Source organism: Mustela erminea, chromosome 1, assembly GCF_009829155.1.
Source record: "Mustela erminea isolate mMusErm1 chromosome 1, mMusErm1.Pri, whole genome shotgun sequence".
NCBI classification, from domain to species: Eukaryota; Metazoa; Chordata; class Mammalia; order Carnivora; family Mustelidae; genus Mustela; species Mustela erminea.
Genome location: NC_045614.1, coordinates 42473417 through 42482017, shown reverse-complemented (window position 1 = coordinate 42482017; position 8601 = coordinate 42473417).

Here is an 8601-nt window from a genome sequence, read left to right as displayed (position 1 = left end):
TCCAACCTTTGCAAATGGCACCACCACCCGCCCAGCTACTCAGTTGCTCTGATTCCTCTCTTTCCCTTACTCTCAACTTCCAGTCCATCAGCGAGTCCTTTGGCTCTATGAGTGTAATGTGACCTGACCCTGTCCCCTTCTCCCCACCATCACTGTAACCTCGGTGTAAGGAACTCTCATCTCTTCATGGGCTACTCCAGCAGCAGCCTCCTCCAGCGTCCTGCCTCCACTCTTGTTTCCTATAGCCCAGTTGCCTCACAACAGCCAAAGGGAACTTCATATGATTTAAATACGGTCCTATTATTTGCTGCTAAGAATTCTCCAGTGCTTCTCACGGTGCCTAGACAAAGATGCAAACTCCTTCTTGTGGTCCATAAGATAAGATCTGTGGTTCGCAAAACCTGGGAGCATAGCAGAATCTCCCAGAAAGATTTAAAATATGCGCATCTGAGCCCACACATTAGACAATGAATCAGTATCTCTAGGGATGAGTCTCCACAGATGGGACTTTGAGCATTCTCCCATTTTTTGTCTTCCATGTCTTGTCCCTTGTCCCTTTCATCCACAACTCTGCAGGCACACAAGCTTCTTTTCTCTCTGCAGAAATCATCAAGTCCTTGCCAGGCTCAGGACTTTTCCTTTGGCTGTACTTTCTATCTGGAATGTCCTTCCTCTTTTCATGGCTGCCTCTTCTCCGTATTCAGGGGTCATATCAAATATGTCCTCCTTAGCGGACCTTCCTCTAGCCTTCCTCACTAACATGTGACAACCTCCGTCCTTAGGCATTTTCTGACCATAACTCTGTGATATTTTCTTTCCAGCACTTGGCACCACCTGAAGTACTCTCATCTACTCATGAGTTTATAAATCTGTCCCAACAGAAAGTAAAATCCATGAATGCAGGGATGTTGCCTGTTTTCTTTCCTGGCGCATCTCCAGATATACTCCATAACTACATGTGGAATGCTAACAATAAATATTTCGGTGCTTGTGGACCATGCAACCTCTGTCACAGCTATTCACCTCTGCCACTGTCGTGGAAAAGTAGTCAAGGATGGGATGTGACAAATGGGCATGGTGTGTTCTAATAAAATCTCATTTATGGAATAACTTTGAGTTTTACATAACTTTTGCATGTCACAAAATATTATTTGTCTTGTGATTTTTTTTTTTTTAACCATCTAAAATTGCAAGCACCATTATTAGCTCATGGGCACACACACAAAAAGATGTGGCAGGCTGGATTTGGCCCATGGGCTATAATTTGCCAACCCTCTAATCAAGAGCATTTGTATTTATCTCTTGGTTTGAAAGGCCAGAATTTCTTTGAGATGCTTCCTAAAACACTGTTAGCAGTGTTATCACACTATTTCTGCCTAGGGATGTCTACAGGTCTCAAACCAATTCAGAAAACATTTCCCAAGTATATATTAGGTTAAACAGAACTGATTAAGTGGCAGGCCAGGGGGCAGCTACCCAAGGTACCAATCTACGACTGAAGCTAAAATATCACTCTAATAAATCTGAAACAGCACACCTCTGAACGTAGTTTTCTACAGTCTTTTTACATAAATGGAAAAATAGAAATTTCTGAAAGTGAAGAACACAGCTGTAAATGAACAATAATTTAAATAAATCATGCTTACCCTATCCTTACTAAATACATATCGAGGAAACACTGAAATTATTTTAAAATATAAATATTTAAATATTTTAGAGGTTGAAAATTATCTTTTTCTGTTTCTGGATCCCATGTAATCAACTGATCCTAAACTGTAGACATTGTTTTCAAGGAGCTCATTCTGGCTGGCCTTAACTTTCACCTGGTTAATTTTTTTATTTTTTTAAGATTTTACTTATTTATTTGACAAAGAGAGAGATCACAAGTAGGCAGAGAGGCAGGTAGAGAGAGAGGGGGAAGAAGGCTCCTTGCTGAGCAGAGAGCCCAATGCAAGCCTCAATCCCAGGACCCTGAGACCATGACCTGACCCAAAGGCAGAGACTTAACCCACTGAGCCCCCCAGGTGCCCCCACCTGGTTAAATATTAATTGTACATTTTACTGCAGCCCAAAGGCTGCTATTTCTGGGGATATTTCTTAAACTTGCAGATATATCGATTGGTTGCTCTTGACTTCCAGAGTTTCCTCTTCTTTGTACATACATACATATTTATTTTAAAATACCAAATATATTATTTTTATATATATATATATACACACACACACACACAATGGAAATGTTTATTTATGTAACTTGAGCATTAAATTAATGCTTCTTTCTCTCATGAGACTACCAAGCCCTTAAGATACATTTTATGGACCACAATAAATGTTCTGCCTGCATGCAGATGGTAGTCATAAATAATTATTCAATCAAAGAATAAGGAACTGACTAAAGATGGTGAACCTTGAAGGAAAGCAAGTTTTTGCCTTAAATGCTATGATGACATCCCCTTCCACTTTCTCCATAACTTTTTATAATTCATTTTGCACTCATTTATTATGAAAATGATAATCACATTTCTGAGATTCAAACAGTCCACCTTTGGGTGAATGGAGAATAGAGAGGGGGAGGAGATGAAGGCACCCCTAGAGTGAAAATTCATTAGACACAGAGGGTAGGCTTTCGAACCACAGCACACATTTTAAAGCTCACATGCTGGTTACTGGAGAAGAAGAAAAAAAAAATCAACCACATGTATTTAAAAGCATAAGGAAGCACAAAGCAAAGTCTTCTTTCAAAACCATAGGAAGCTTGTTTTCAATTTTGATTCTAAAAGATGACAGCCGTCTCTCCCCTTCATTATAATCCTCATTGCTGCCCTTACAATTAGGTCCTAGAATGCATGCTGGCTCTCAGACACAAAATCAAAAGCTTACAGCACAAATATATTTCTAGACACCCTTTATATATTTTCTGTTCTTCTAGCAAGGGGAAGATTGAGTGGGTTCTCTCACTCAGTTAATTGTTCTAGGTCCGGATGGCCTCCTGTCCATGTAACTGGTATTTTAGCAAGGGCAAGAAAGAAAAACTTGTACATTAACAAGAATATTTAGACACTGAAAATCTGTGAATGAGATGGGAATATATTTCCTACCAAAGATACATAGTCCAAAAATAAGTTAACCCATGCGATCTAGTGAATCCAGGCTATAAATATTAGATTCCTTTGAGTTGTGGAATTGATGGTGGTGATGAATGAAATAAATATAACACACTAATATGAAGAGATACAGATTTTGGAGGAACCATTCAAAGAACATAAGTTCAGAGCATAGCAAGTGAATAATACTCTCCAGCAAAAGCAAAATATAAAGTCAAGAGTTACAGTCCTTTCAGCATTACCTAAACTCATAATTGACTGAAGTAAATTTTAAAAGAATCAAGTGGCCATATTTACCTGAGGATTCAATACAGTGATCCCCATAGTTATGAGGCTATAAACTGAACATTGCAATAAGACAACATGCTTACTACCTGATTATAGAAAATTCATCTTCATTAAAATATTCCTCCCACTTAACGCTAGTTTATGTCTTCACTAAATCTTCTACCCAAACTAAATACAGTAGAGAGCAATTTTAAGGTGCAAATACAAGCCTTGCAACAAATGCAGGATTTCGTGATGTTAATAAAGTGATACTGAAAAACTTCTTAAACCTCTAGTGATTTATAATTAGGATTTTAACACTGGTAGAGCAGTTAATGATTACACAGGTAATCATTGCCAAGGATGATGACACAGTTATCATTTAAAAAGAAAATGATTTATACATAAAAAGATCCAGAGAGGCCCTTGGGAAAACTCAAGGGAAAAACTTGAATATTTTTCAAAATATGATACGCTATTTCATTTGCTGTGAAAATCAGAAGAATGTTCTTTCGCACCATCAGAAAAATTTTCTCACAAAGAATGTTCTAGGAAAAAATAATTATAAATCAGATCTTTCCTGTTCTAGAGAATGGTTTTTAGCTTTACCAACATTTTACAAAATAAAATACATAAAATATAAAATAAACATTTACATATAAAATGAAATATAAATATAGAATACATATATTTTTAAAAGATTTTATTTATTTATGTGTGAGAGAAAGAGAGAGATCACAAGGAGGCAAAGAAGCAGGCAGAAGGGAAGGGGGAACGTAGGCCCCCTGCTGAGGAGAAAGCCCAATGCAGGGCTCAGTCCCAGGACCGTGAGATCATGACCGGAGCCAAAGGCAGAGGCTTAACCCACTGAGCCACCCAGGCACCCCTTACAATACGTATTTTAAAAATATCAAAGAAAATAGGAGCCCCTGGGTGTCTCAGTTGGTGAAGTGTCTTGGCTCTTGGTTTCAGCTCTGGTCACAATGTCAGGGTCCGGGCACAGGGCCTTGTGTCAGACTCTGCACTCAGTGGGCAGGCTGTTTGAGATTTTCTTTCTCTCTTTCCCTTTACCCCTCCCCCTGCTTGAGATCTCTCTCTCTCTCAAATAAATAAAAAAAAATCTTTAAAAGAAAACAAACATTTTCACACTATTACCTTCAGTTTTCAAGGTAACATTCCAATAGCCCCTCTTTAGAATTTCTATGACACACTCATCTCCATTTTAAGTAGGTTCACTCTAAGGAAACTTTTCCTGGCACCAACTATCCTTGACTATGAAGAATCACCTACGTGGAGTTCCACTTGCTAATTCTCTGAAAATTTTTTTTCCCCAATTTTTTCATGGTCTCTTCCTCTTATGATTTACCAGTTTAAAAGTGAGGCTTCTCCAGGTTTCATTCATTTGTCATAAAACAATATATTTTATTTTCTTATAAGGATACTTTGGAAAGTGAAAGAAGCCCTAAGTAATTAACAGTTACTGAGTTGTAACTACTGGGACTTCTGATTTTTTGGACTCTAGTCTAACTCACTTTGCAGCTCTTCTCACGCAAGCCAGCCCATTCCCAAACAGCGAATGAGTAATCTCCCTACCCCAATGCCAGCTTCCTGAATTCCAATCTCACATATCCCGTCTAATGGCCCTCACTGAAAATCTTGACAGAAACAAGACTCCTTCCCTTCTCACTTCAACCCATTCTATGAGCCACCTTCAAAGTGGTGTCACCTTTTTTCTTATGAATCCATATCCATATTTTCTGTTAGGAAAAAGACCGTGATGCTTTTGTTTGGACCTCCTGCGCCAAACTCCTAACAGGTCTTCTGTGTCCTCTCTTTTCCTTTCCAAGTTCATCTCACATCTTACCACACAGAGACAAACACAGATAAGACAAGGCTCTGTCTTATTAATGGGCAACCACATAATTTTCCTTATACTCCTATAGGAGAGAGTGATCTTCTCGGCTACACCTGGGGCAAGGCGCTGGGACGTATGTGTCCTTCCAATATAATCTGTCACCATTTTGTACATCACACTTCGATGTAGCAACTCCTTGACAATATAAGATGTATATGCACTGTGAACAATTTTTCCGGAGAGATGATCAAAGAATGCCATGATTACAAAATAGTTAACCAGAATATGAGAACAGTTATGACCCAGGAACAGTGAACACGTATTTGCAGTGGACACAGCTGTAAGTTTGTGTAGTCTCTACCACTCACGGTGGCAGATCATTGTGACCTTGGCCGAGTTAATTAACTTTCTGAGTATGTTTTCTCATATCTGAAACAGAAATAATATTTTTACCCTATACTGGTTATTATGAGAATGAAATGATATTGTTTTTGTAAAGTGCTGATGCAGTCTTTCAATCATTAGTTTAGCAATGATGCTAACGAAGGAGACGATAATAATATATCGAGCTGTTCTCAAGGTTATACTTTTGTTTATGTTATTCCTTTTGCCTAAAAATCCTCTTCTTTCCCCATTTCATTGGATAAAATTTTCATTATTTAAGGTACAACTCAGACTTCATCTACTTCAAAAGCCTTTTCCTTCCATACCCCAGACTGAGCTGTGCTCCACATTTTTACTTCTGCATAACTCTCTACAAAAAAAAAGCACCACAGTACATTGAAATGATTCATAAACCCGTTTCCCCAGCCAGACTATAAGTTCTTTCATGATCAAGGACTATGTCTCGTTACCTTTTTATCCTCAGTGCCTTGCACAGTACTTGGCACATAGTGGCAGAAGGTTCAGGGATTTGAGGCTGATCAAGGAAAAAGATAGAACTGTAAGAGGCAATAACACACAGCAAGCTCTACTGGGTGGCTCCTGAGCAGGGATGCATGAGAGGGGTAGCCCCCCCAGCGTCACAGCATCAGACCTTTTGGAGGGAAAATTCAGAAGGGGAGGAATGCAAGAGGACTCCTGGGGGAACAGGGAGTTGAGGAGGGGGCTTACATGTTTAGGTGATGATGCTCGGTTTCACAGCAAGGAGCAGCAAGGAGTCTTTGGGTCAGAGAGCTCCAAAGGCTGGGAGCAGCTTGGAAGTCTTGGAACTACAAGGTTCTGTCTTATCAATGGGTAACAGCTGTAGGGCAAAGTTTTCATAAGGTATGCAAAGCAGGCAGGTCCTAAGTGACTCAAAAATCTGCTGGTTTGGGTTATTTTTAAAATAATTGGATGTGTAAAAATTTGAGTTGGTGCCAACAGGCTTTTGAGCTAATGGGTCTCAGCCTGCGGTAAAGAAATAAACAACCAAGAGGCTAATACACAGAGGCTATCTTTGGCTCATTTATGTAACATTAGTAGGTTCTCAGTGATTGTTGAACTTATATGAAGTTACTTAACAACAATTTTGCTGTATACTCACAAGTTCACAAAGGAACACTGTATTTTAATTGAGGTCAAATTCAGAGTCCAGAGGTAGAGGGCTTGACTAATTTTTTCTTCTTAAATATGTCCATTTGGCTGGTCCGAGTGCAGTGGTGTTTACAATTAAATATGTCCATTGATCTATTCAGTTTTGGAATTCAAAACATAAATAAAAGAGCTCTCTGGGAGACAGAAGTATCATGACTTCCCTTTTTAGCTCAACAGCAAGCACCATGCCTTGTGTATCAGGTGTACTCAATGAATATGTGTTATTTAGAATGAATTAGTTAATGATTCCAAATCTCTCAAAGCACACGTGTGTTAAAAAAAAAAAAAATGTTTATTTACTTGGGGCAGGGGAGGACCAGAGGGAGAGGGACAAGCAGACTCCACACTGAGCCCAGATCCTGACACAGGTCTCTATCCCATGACCCATGGTCAACACTTAACCGATGGAGCCACCGAGGTGCCCTATGTATTTAAAACAAGAGCTTTATAGCAAAAAGCCTTTTTTAGCCTTTTATACACACACACACACACACACACACACACACACACACACATTCTTGAAAAGAAAAACTCAATTCTTACACTTTTAGAAATATTTAGTTGTATTTGCTGAATTATGGTATATGGGTATTTTTTCATTGAAAATATCGAATGAAAAATTATATATATGAAATACTACCTAATGTAAGCAACTTGAAGTTATTAGAAGAAATGTAATGCCTGAAGAATCACCTTCTTCATAAAAATGCCTATTCTACCTCTTGAAGCCCGCAAATGATGATGAGGAGGAGGGGAAGGAGAAAGAGGAGGAAGAAGGGGAAAAAGAGATGGCTGGATGAATGGTTGGTTGTATGAATAATATTTATTTCACATTTGCTATGTGCCAGGTTTAATGCTTGGAACTTGACCCACATTATCTCATTTAATTCTCACAGCTTTCCAAGGAAGAGGACATTATTATTCTATTTTAAATCCGAGGCTTAGAGAGGTTAAGTTACATACACAGAACAACAGAGCTAGTCAATTATATTTGAATGCAGGTTCTCCGACTCAGAGCACATCTGCTAAATGACTAAATGAACACCCATACATGCTAAGAATGAAGGATTTCAGCTTGCACAGCTTCTCTTCCATAAAAGAGAACTTCAAACTTTTCCTAAGTTGGTCTCTCAGTATGCTGCTAAAAATACTCCTTTATTTTGAAAAGTAATTTCAAACACACTGAAAACACAATAAAATCTAAGTGTAATTGTAATTAAGTTCCAGATCAACATATACTAGGAGAAAACTAAAGAAAGCAGCTGGAAATCTCTCTGAGTCCTACCACACCCACTCACTGTTCAATGGGTCTAATTATGGTCAACATCAGTGTCTGTTGTAAGGATGAAGAATATGGTTCTGCCATTTTTTTGGAACTAGTTCTGTACGATAGATATTAAATAGGTTTGGGCATGACATGGGTAATTGTCATCCAATCTGCAATAGCACTATATAATCAAAATGATTTAAAATACAGTAATTTTTGGAAAAATCTTTTTTTGATACTTTATTTTTTTGTGGTCATCTGTTAATGTACTCTCCATGGTTGGTCCCATCGTGTATGATTTAATAATACTTTTATATCTTCATTCAACAACAACAAAAAAGTCAAGGAACCCTTATAATTCTAGAGGGAATTCAACAATTGAAAACTTGAACTAGGGATAATCAAATTGACAATAAAAAAATCTTGAAAATTTTAAGAAATGTCTAATTTAAGCTCCATAAAATGTAGAATTTAAACTACTATATGTGCATGCACACATATATGTGTATATATGTGTGTGTGTGTGTGTGTGT